Below are 11,662 nucleotides of genomic sequence, written 5' to 3'. Positions count from 1 at the left end.
ACTAGTTTGCTAGAGCTTCTGGAACAACAAAGTCCCAAAACTGGATAATTATACAACAGGAATTCATTCTCTCCACACTGTAATTTTTTTTTTCCTTAGGCTCCCTTCCTTGGCTTGTAGATAGCCATCCTCTCTCTGTGTCTAATTTTCTCTTCTTATAAGCACACTAGTCATGATGTTTTAGGGTTCACCCTAACTACCTAATTTTAAATTTCCTTTTTAAGGACTTTACCCTAAATACAATCACATTCTGAGGGATAGGGCTTCAACATACAAATGGGGGGGGGGCGGGCGCGGGCAAGACGGTCAAAAAACACACCCATAACACTTATGCAAAAAGAAAAGTCATTAAAATGATTTATGCAGTGGGGAGCCCAGCAGATGGCATAATGGCTATGTCACTGGACTTCCATGTAGTCCACCGTATTTTGAGTCACAGACCAGGTGGCTTAAACACACACTCATGTGTGTGCATGCCCAAGATCCTGAGAGGAGAACAGAGAAGAGACTGCAGCATGGCCATTCCCCCAGGAGGTGATTTCTCGCTTTCTGTCTCTCTGTCTCTCTCTATCTTTCTAGTGAGCATATGCACTCTATAGCAAAAACTTCTCCAAATAAATAAATAAAATTATTTATGCAAGGAAATGGTAAAATCTAATTAACATTTTAAGAGCAATGTAGCTATAGTATGCAGAAAAGATGGGAAAAGAAGAACTTTGGCAATAGGGAGATGAGTTCCAAGATTATTTCAGTAATTCATACCCCAAAACAAAAATCCTTTAAGCTGGAGCCAGCAGGTAGGCTAGGATAAGAAGGGGATGGTGTAGGACCAGCAGATGGTATAATGGTTACATCACGGACACCACATGGTCAACCGCGGTTTAAGTCCCAGACCCAGTGGCTTAAAACTCATCCCAAGTGTGTGTGCGAGCATGCCCAAAATCCCAAGAGGAGAATGGAGGAGAAGGGACACCTCCCCTGGGGAGTGATTTCTTGCTTTCTGTCTCTCTCTGTCTCTACAGAGAGCACACACACCCTATAGCAAAAATATCTCTTAAAAAAAATAGTAAAAGGAGAGGCAGGTAATTAACAATTCCCCCAATGCTGTGTTTACAGAATCATATGAGAATGTATATGAACCCATAATGTGACTTAGTCTCAAAGTCTAAAATACCTTTCGCTCTCCTGCTCATGCTTCTCCTTCCTAACATTATTCCATCTCTCTCTTCAAAAACAACCTGGAAAAAAAAATCTCCACTACCACTCCTCTACCATTCACAGGGTTTTGTCATATCCCTACCCCTTCTTTTTTTCTCCAAGAACTTTGTCTCAAAAGGGTTGGTAAATATGCAAATAACCATTAAAAGAAAAAGACTGGAGAGGAGTATAAGGAGGGATTGGGATTGTCTAGGAATTGATCAAGGCATTCTGATCATTCTGTAAGTCAGACTAGTTCCTAAATAGACCACCACATCTATGGTTATCCATCATGCCCTTATGGCATCTCAAACAACCAACTATATATGACAAGGCTTCAGAGATCATGAAGTGACTAGGAATTGCCTCAAAGGATAAGAGTCTTGTAAATAAATGTATACTGCTTTGAACATGATCCACTGAGAAACTCTAAGCAGGGCCAGCTTCTTGGCCTGGTGATTAAACCAGTCAAGATCCCACATGGCCAACTGTGCAGTTCAAATCCCAACCCTAGCAACTTGAGAAACACCAGCCCATGTGTGCCCCAAATCCTGACAGGACAGAGAAATTAAAGAGAAGGGATTATGACATGATCATTTCTCATGAGGGTGCTCTTTCTCTCTCTCTGTCTCTTCCCCTCTCTCTGTCTCTCTATCTCTTTCTCACTGGCCAACACACAAACCCTCTGACAAAATTTAAAAAGAAAAAGAAATCCTGAGTAAACTGTTGATTTATGTCACCAAATCCAGTACCAAGTGATCTTTTCCTTTTTTTTTTTTTTTTTGAGAGAGAGATTTTTGCTATAGGGCACATGAACTCACCAGAGAGACAGCACAGAATCATTCCCTAGGGGGAGTGGCCACACCACAATCCTTTCTCCTCCATTCTCCTCTTGGGATTTTGAACACACATGCACGCATGTGCCCAGAGAGAGTTTTAAGCCACTGGGTCCACGACTTGAATCACGGTCGACCACGTGGGAGTCCAGCAACATAACCATTACACCATCTGCTGGTCCCCCAAGTGATCTTTTCATTCCAATCAAATAAAAAGTTAATGAAGATAGATAAATGGTGATTCTATCAGACCACACACCTGCTATGTACAGACCATTTAGACACTGTGGTAAGACAAAAAAGAAACGAAACTCAGAAAAACAAAATGTGCCCTAACTTAACCTTCCTTTCCCAGCTAATTTCTTCCAACCTCTAATTTCTAACTAAAGGCTTATCTCTTCCTAAGTCTTACTCCAAACCTGGCTAAATGGTTCACTCTTGCTCCCACAGTATTCTGTGAGTTCTATTGTTTTACTTACCATTATTACTAAAATTATCAGTCTCCCCTTAAAAATAAGATTTCATTGTTTCTTTCTTTCTGAGCACCTAGCACAGTGCCTTGTATAAAGTAGATAAATATTCAGTCATAATCCTGGCTTCAAATTTTATGTCAGTTTTTTTATGTGACTATACTATAAATAGTATAATTGATATAATTATATTTAAATATAAAGTAAATAAGTATGAAACAAAATGAAAAACGTAGGACAATATTACATATAAAATTAAATATGTATGGATGAGTCAATTATAACTTTTTCTTTGGTTTTGTTTTAAATTTTATACCATTTCTATTATATTCCCCTGCATCCTGCATTAAAAAAAAAAAAAAAAAAAAAAAAAAAAAAAAAACTAACTACTTTGCCTATGATTTAGAGTCTGGGAAGTTTTACGGAGAAGCTCATTCTGAACAGGAATTGAGGGTATCTTCAGCCCAAATTTCTGCATAAGGATTAAGTAGTTCCTTCCTTGTAAAGGAGTAAGGGTTGGGGGCAGAAAGTTGATGGGACCTGCTGGAGAATTAAAGACCCCCTGCCGTTTCTTCAGTCTTTTGTGGAAGCATGTTCTCATACTACCCAACATTTTGAAGGGAACTTCCCAAATTGTTTCTAACTATATCCCATCCAAAGTTTCCCTCTGAATCATTCAAGAGCCATCTACATGTGGGTAGAATGCTAAATTATTGCAAAAATGTTTTTCTTAAGCACAAGTGTTACAACATTTCATGAGACTATTCATGGTTTGTGCCTCCTGCATCAATATCTATAGAAGTTCAAAATCTGAAGCCGATTTAGTGAAAAATCAAAGAAAATTCAATTCTTGGGAACCAGCAGTTAGCATAATGGCTATGTCGCTGGACTGGACCTGGTGGCTTAAAACCCACGCCGGGCACGTGTGTGTGCGTGCCCAAAATCCCAAGAGGAGAATGGAGGAGAAGGGACTGCGGCATGGCCATCCCCTCTGGGGGGTGATTTCTCACTTTCTGTCTCTCTGTCTCTTTCTGTCTGGCGAGCGCATGCGCCCTATAGTGAAAAACCTCTCAGAAAAAAAGAAAGAAAGAAAAAGAAAATTCAATTCTTCTATGAGTCCATCTGCATTAGAATCAACTCTTAGGCTGGGTAAAACACAGATTTTGGGGTCTACCCCAAACCTAGTTGATAAGATTCTCTGAGGTTGAGGCTAGAGAGATCTCCCTTCTTAACAAGCTCCTGGTAATCTCATCTATCAAAACTTAACTCATAGATTTTGTATTTTAAGAAAATCTTTTATGGATCCTCACCCACATTTGTGAACTTCTCCAACATTTCCTATCCCTGCACTTACCACGTCATGTGTCTCCCCTCCTACACTAGACTCTGAAAGAGCAACAGCTTCATCTTTTTGTTCATATATGATTCCTTCAGATTTTAACAGTGTTGATGAGTTGAATTACTCCACACTCAAAAGATGGACAACCAGCACATTAGTGTTGAAGCTTCTTTCCAGTGCTTGCAAGTATCACCAAGGGCTGGCCCCTGCCTACTCTTCCATCTTTCTCTTCCCCAACTCTCTGCTTCACACTAAATACTCCAATAACATTCAATTTCTTATCCTTTACACACTCATTTATTTCCTTATGCTTTTACTTACTTTGTCCCATGTTCTTCTAAACCTGAATCACTCTGTGATATAGCCTCTATTCAGGCCCTCTCCATCCATACCTCCCTGCCACTGCCTAGACAATTTTTTTAAGTGTCTTCTCAGTCATCTCCTTTGTAAGAAAGCTGCCCCACCCCTACACACCTCAAAAAGTCTGTCTTCTCTGCAATCAGTGAGTCTATTCATATTTCCATTCTTGTTCTTACCACATTGTTAGTAAGTAATTATGTCAGTCTCCCACATTAGACTATGAACGCCTTGAACAAACCGACCAAGCTTTATTCATGTAGCCATTCCTAATTTCTATCCCAGACACTGGCACAGAGTAGTTGTTCAACTACCATATAAATAGTGAATGAACAGATAAGTACACAGAGTGAAACACTTAGGCATACCTATAAACCGAAATGAGAACACATGCATCTAAACACTGCCAATACTAGTGTTTAAATTGGTTGCGTCCAATAGGGAAGCAAGAGTTGGCTTTTGTGTTTTGTTTTTCATTTTCATTCATGGTTCCTAGTTCATAACTATTTTACTTTTTGTCTTTGGTTCCTGAAGCTCCCTAAGGTAGAACACAAAATTGGTCATACACTTAACAGACACAAGAATGGAAAGTCATCTGTTGAAGATGTGTATGGTACAATCTTTGACCCGATTGACATTCAATGCATGTATACTTTGAAAAAACATATTGTATGCTGTAAAGATGTACAATGCCTAAGTGTAAATTAAAAGAGGGAAAAATTCAAATATAATACCTATTAATAAATATATAATATTTAATAAACAAACAAAAAAAGAACTGGTCATAAAGTAATTAAGACTCTCAGGCCAGCCCATGGCCTAGCAATTAAGTGAGCTAGATTCCATATGGCTGACCACATGGTTCCGGTACCAGAACGTGTAGCTTGAAAAACACTCCAGGAACGTGTGTATGTCCAAAATCCTGAAAGGAGGGAGAAACAGAGAATAAAGGACTGCAGCATGACTATGTTCCATGGGGGTACTTTCTCCACCTCCCTTGCCTTCTCTGGGGAGTGCACAAGCCCTCTGCCAAAAAGAAAGAAAAAAAGAATGAGAGAAAAGAAAAAAAGACATTAAAGAAAGAGGAAAAAGAAGAGAGAAAGAGAAGGAAGAAAGAAAAAAAAATAGAAGAGAGAAAAAAAGAAACAAACAAACAAATAGACAGACTCATTCCAGAGAGGTCCTGTCCCATACCTGGGAGAAAAGAAAACTACACAGAGGCCAAGAATCTGGACAGGTTTGCCAGGTTTCAGCACCCAGACCATTAGCATCTCTTGCCTATTCAATGAAGCCTCTATAAAAACCTAAAAGGATGGACTTTAGAAAGCTTCAGAATAACTGAACACATGGAGGCTCCTGAAGGATGACACACCCAGAGAGGGCATGGAAGGTCTCTGCACTCCTTTCCACATGCCCTTCCCTATGCATCTCACCATCAGTATCCTACAAAATATCTTTAGGTAAATATTTCCTTGTGTCGTAATTGATCATTTCAATTGGTTTTCCTCAATTAAAATTTCAAATATAAGTGTAATGCTATTGCTCCTTAAAGAAAACAACAACTGGGCACTGTTACCTCCATTTTCTTTTGTTACACATCTCTTCTCTCTAAATCCCTCTCTTTTTGAGCATGGATATGCATCTCATAAATTACTGTAACCACTGAGATGCATTTATGCTGGCAAGTTCAAGGATTCAACTGAGACATGAAAAGGATCAAAAAGAATTCAATACAAGACATGAAAAGGAGAAGATTCCTTTTTTCTAAAGACAAAGAAGAGCAAATTATTAAATCTGTGTTTTATTAAAACTATAAATGCCCTAAGACTTTTTCCATCTATAAATTATTGCAGATAAAAAGTAGAAACGATTTTAAATGTCATATAGGATCACACTAAGACTCCACATTTTCTGGGGACCAGCAGTTAGCGTAATGGCTATGTCGCTGGACTCCCACGTAGTCGACCGTGGTTCGCTTCCCGGACCCAGTGGCTTAAAACTCACACCGGGCATGTGTGCGTGCGTGCCCAAGATCCCGAGAGGAGAATGGAGGAGAAGGGATTGCGGTGTGGCCATCCCCCCTGGGGGGTGATTTCTCGCTTTCTGTCTCTCTGTCTCTCTCTGTCTGTCTGGCGAGCGCACACGCCCTACAGCGAAAATCTCTCAAAAAAAAAAAAAAAAAGACTCCACATTTTCTGACCAGCTCATACAAAAGCAAGTTAAAGCATTATTTATATTTGCACACACACATAGAGAGAGAGGTATATATTTTACATATTATAATGAGCCTATATACATCAGCAGATGATGCCAACAGGGTCCAGTGCTGAGTGATTCAAGTCTGTAGGGGTGAGGGATTATCGCTGAAAGCAACGTAATGTATCCTTCCTTCCAGCCAGAGAAGAGAAAAAATTATTGGCAAACAAATGGACTTGGCAGACACTCAGTATATTTCTCTAATTTGTCTATTTTCCTCCTTGGTTAAAATGGAAAAGAGAAAAAAGTCAAGTTCAGAGCTCTTTTTCACCCTTGATTTAGGATGCACTATTTTTTTAAAGACAGCTTAGTTTATCCATGCAAAATTGTTCTAGTTTATCAGGTCGGGACACATAATTTTAAATGTGTTGAAGACTTGTTTTTTAAAAAATAAAAAAAGGTATCAGCATCTTTATCAGCACTAAGGAAGGAGACCATAAAAGAGAGCTAAAATACAACAGAAGATGAAATAATAAATTAAGTCACAGTGGAGATTAAAAGAAAAAGTCAAAAAGAATCAGGGGATTTCTTTCTCAGAAACCGGAAGAAACATGAGGTGGAACCAACAGACTGGGTGCTGATGGGGCTAGGAAAATGAGAAATTTCATCCCTGAGAATTGTGAAGTTTCTCTCCACAAAGGACAGGCAATTTTATCTGCTAACTTTGGGGGACAGGGACAGCACAAAACAAAGTGGAAGAGATTTAATGGTCATGATAAGGGTTTGTAATAGCCACTGAGGAAAACTGGGAGAGAGAACTGACCAGACTATTGGACAGTTCTGAGATTGGGGTACACAAATGCATAAAGTAAAAATCCACAGAATTCTATCACTTTTTCCAGGAGCCTAAAAGCAGAAGATAAGAAAGTGAATAAATAGATTGATCCATTTGAGGGTTTTCAAGACAAGTGGAGTAAAATAGTAATAATAATAATAATAATAAATAAAGTAACTAAATGTTAAAAACCAGTGGGACAAAGGAGTCCAGTTTGAACAAGCATTAAAGCTACAGAAAAGAATGTCTGTGATCAATGAAGAGTATCAGACAAATTTAAACATGAAAAGGACGAGACCAAATTGACTTCTGACTACAGCTACTCTTGCTGCAGAGTGAAAGATGCAACCTAAAAGGGTCAAGACTGGAGGCAGAGAGACCATTAGGTAGCTTTCTCACTAGTCCAAGACAAAGATGACAAGGATCTGAAGTGGCAAAGACAAGGTGTGAGATTACTGTGGCTGTCATAACAAATTACCACAAACTGGGTGACTTAAAACAACAGAAATATATTCTCTGACATTTTCACATCTCCAGAAACCAGAAGTTCTATTGGTTGAGCACTGAATAAGTAGGCTCTAGAGGAGAATCCTTCCTTGCCTCTTCCAGCTTCTGGTGGCTAGCAGCAATCCTTTGCTTCCTTGGCCTGTGACTACACCACTCCAACCACTGCCTCTGTCTTTACTTTAACAGTGCCTTCTTTCCTCTCCTCTGGTGATTCTTCCTCTGCCTTTCTCTTTTAAGGATACTTATCATTTTATTTATGGTCTATCCAAATGATTCAGAATAATTCCATTTTAAGATCCTTGATATAGTTACATCTGCAAAGACCCTTTTTTCATATAAAGGAACACTCACAAATTCCAAGTATTTGGATATAGACATATTTTGGGGGACTACCATTCAATCCATTATGAGTAATAAACATGAACAGAGAAAAACAGATCTGAGAACTATTTAGGTGGCACAACCAGCAAAACTTTATGATTATCTGACTATGGGCAGTAAAGGAGAAGAAAGAGTCAAGAATACTTTTTAACTACAATACCTAGATAGTATTACCAATTGCAACAGAGAAATAGAAGAACCTACTCAATAAAGAAGGTAACTTCCTTTTTTGAACATGTTGATTGTGAGGTGCTCATGGGACATCTAGAAACAGATATTCAGCAGAAAAAGGACCTGTGCATCTGAATCTTGGGAGTGAGAGCTAGGCTGAAGATAAAAATTTCAACCTAGTGTATATATACGTCGTAATTAAAAACCTCAGGATAATACTGCTCAAGAAAATCATTAGGTGGTGTCTTGTGTGAAGGATTCTCCTCAGCAGCTTGCAAAGGTGCTTCTTCACTTGGGTGTCTTGGTGGCAGTGCTTGCCAGACCAGACCAGCTCAAAGACTTGCCAATACTGGGAACTTATCTGGCTCAAAATTCTTTGGAAAGTCACAGGATGAGTAACCAATGGGCATGAGAGGTTGAGAACATTTGACTGCCCTGCAAACCTTGGTAGAGATCATTTCCTTTTCTTTAGGTTGGAGCCAAAGTTCAACAATGAGTACAAGAAAACGTCATGGTGGAACAGTAAATTCTAGACAAGCCCAGAAGCGAACTCGGGAAGCAGCCTCCACCCCCAAGATTTCCTTGGAAGCAGAAGCCATAGAACTCATGGAAACTGCTGGGATTAAATTGTAGGCCTCACCTGTGAATCTTTTTTTTTAATTTAAATTTATTTTTTTACATTCACTTACTATACATCATTATAGCATACAAAACGAGTCACTTGTGAATCTTTAGAGCCTGTGGTAGCTGACCTGACTCACAATGACTCTGTCGTGAGTGTTGATGTAAAAGGGAAACCAAGGAGGAACATGAGGAGGCTGCACCAGGACCACGTTGACAGCTGTGTGGTGCAGTGATGATGAGGAATTGTCCAGGGACAGAGATGTATATGTGACAACCCATACTCCCAGAAATCTCAGGGATGAGGGAGCCAGACTCAGGTTCTCTGGTACTAACAGTTGTCTGATCTGCATGGATGGATACTCAGAGATTTTGCAAAATTGATGTCTCATTGTTTCTACAGAATATGGGCACATCTTCTGTAGCCAGTGCTTCTGTGAGTCCCTTAAGATTGCTAACACTTGCCCAGCATGTAGGAAAAAGATCAGCCACAAACTGTACCACCGCATTTATATATGAAATAAAATGTCCAAAGCTGCTCAGGAGAGACCAATGGATGGACAGACAGCTTGGCTGGGTTCTCTGCATGGTATCTGCCTCCAATTTCCTGAGCTCAAAAAGACCATTTCATGCCATCTTATGTTTAAACCACCCTTTTGTTTCCGACCCCCTAAGATCCTTTTGTTACCTACAGTTCAATGCTATGAAGGTAGACCAGTCCCTCCTAGACCAAGCTCTGCATCTCTGCCTCTCTGGGATATTTGGTTCCAGAGCAGGGGGGAAAAAACAGTGAGGTACATTGGAAGTGAGAATTGTGGTTCCACCTTCTTTCCAGAACCTACACATTTGACAAGAAGTTTTCCCTATTTGGAAAGTTTGTCCCAGCTCTTCCAAGTGCTCTACTTTTTGTCTCAGGTATTTACCAGTCAACCAGTTTGCCTGCTTCACAGTGACCCAACCAAGCCAGACATGGTCTGCCTGGCCTGAATATCCCAGGTGCAAGAAGTGGCCCTATGGGGTTTCATAAAGACCAACAAGTGGACTCTGTTTTCTTCCCTTGAAAGTCAGAGGTCACCTGTGATTCTGCCTGTGTCTTTTCATTGATGTGCAGTGATTTCTTCAAATTGAGAACCTGTGCGGGGAATCCCATTTCCTGAGAATGAAAAAGTGCAATAAAGCGCATTCTTTACCTACTTTATAGCAGCCCAGTAGATGTAGCACTGTTAGTGTCCCCTCAGAGGCCTGATGTCACCTGTGGAGCAGTGCTTGTCCTGCCCATCTTTGTTCACCAACTATTCTCAGGACCTTACCCATGCTTCAGAGTTCTTCACCTGGCACAAGACTTGCAAGGTGAATATGGCAGACATGTATTGGGGTATCGTCTCTCTTTTTTGATAAAACCTATCCCATGTTTGCCACATGTCCTCCAGTCCTCAGTTCCTCAGTTCTCATTGCCTAAAGTCTACCCGAGTGTAGATACTACTAGTCAGTGGCAGTAACTGTGTCCTTAACAGCCATTCATTTCATAATTTTGCCCAAGTCACTGTTGCCTCATGTTTCAAAGAACTTGGCCCACCTGACATGGCACTGATTTTGCTTTATCTACCACCCCTGCCATTTGATGTTTATGTCAGAAGCTGCTCTTTTGGCCAACTAGACTTTGATCTTTTGGGCTTTTGACTGTTTCATGGGTTCTGGTTGGCAAAGCATGGTGACTTATTCTCCCTAAGGGACCCAGATGACAATCTGCTCCACTCCACAGGTGTGTAGGAGCCTTGGGTTCTTGGAGGCAGAAATGTGATCCAAGCTGCCCCTGATGCCCAGAGCATAGGAGTGGCTAATAGGAGACAGACCTTATAGTGCTGCCCTGCCTCCACCTCTGCACCCCCTCCCTCTTTGGAGGACTTCCAACCAAACCAACAGCCTTTTCATGTAAAACACCTTCAGAGTAGAAAGGGGGTCACTTCTGGCTTTGCTAGCAATAACTGAACTTCAGTTTACCCTTCTGAAGGAGCAGGACTCAGTACAGAATTCACTTTAAATGGGACTGAAGGAGTATCCCTCCTCTATGTGAAAAGAAAATGGTTTTATTCTTCATTATGACTTTTTAATTGTTTTGTTCACTTCCAGGTAGTTTGAATTTTAAAAAAGTAATAATTTTCTATTTGCAGTTTTGAGAGGGCAAGAGTGCCAGCTCTCATCACTGTGATGTGTAGCTTGCCTGCTCTCCAGTTGGACGTCATTGCCAGTTCCCTCTGGGCTTCATGGAAATGCTCTTTAATTATGTCCTAATGATAACCTGGATATCAGGAGCTAAGACAAACCATGCACCTAGGTAAATAATAAATATGGTGACATTCATTTTACCCTTAAAGATGACTCAGATTGTTGATCATTAAGTTGTATTACTATATCCTAAATTAAATTGGAGAAAATTTAAAGTTTATACTATTCAAAAACAGCAAACTAGGAAAATATTGGTATAAAAAAATCCTTTCTCTTCTTTAATGTACATAGTTCAATTCTTTTCTTTGCTTTGTTTAAACTATATACATGAACATCAATCTGTTTTGGACTCCACAGCTAGTGTTAAAGATGGAAATTAACTATTAATTGGAACCAGAAAAATAAAAGAAAGAAAATAAAAGAATTAGGTGACAAGAATTATAGGATACATGGCAGTTAAGGGATGGGCAAAGAAAAAGAAGCCCATGAAAGAGAGCAAGAATAAATGCTCAAATATGTATAAATA

At 39.8% G+C, this 11,662-nt stretch overlaps 1 pseudogene; it reads left to right on the top strand.

Moving 5' to 3' along the window:
• The first annotated feature begins 8,781 nt into the window (after window positions 1-8,781).
• LOC102487223 (E3 ubiquitin-protein ligase RNF4-like) lies at window positions 8,782-9,429 on the top strand (annotated as a pseudogene).
• The last annotated feature ends 2,233 nt before the right edge of the window (window positions 9,430-11,662 follow it).

The sequence above is a fragment of the Tupaia chinensis genome, unplaced genomic scaffold (genome assembly GCF_000334495.1).
Source record: "Tupaia chinensis unplaced genomic scaffold, TupChi_1.0 Scaffold000164_1, whole genome shotgun sequence".
NCBI lineage: Eukaryota > Metazoa > Chordata > Mammalia > Scandentia > Tupaiidae > Tupaia > Tupaia belangeri.
The sequence above is the reverse complement of the archived record's forward strand: the minus strand, read 5'-3'. Positions and strand labels throughout refer to the sequence as shown.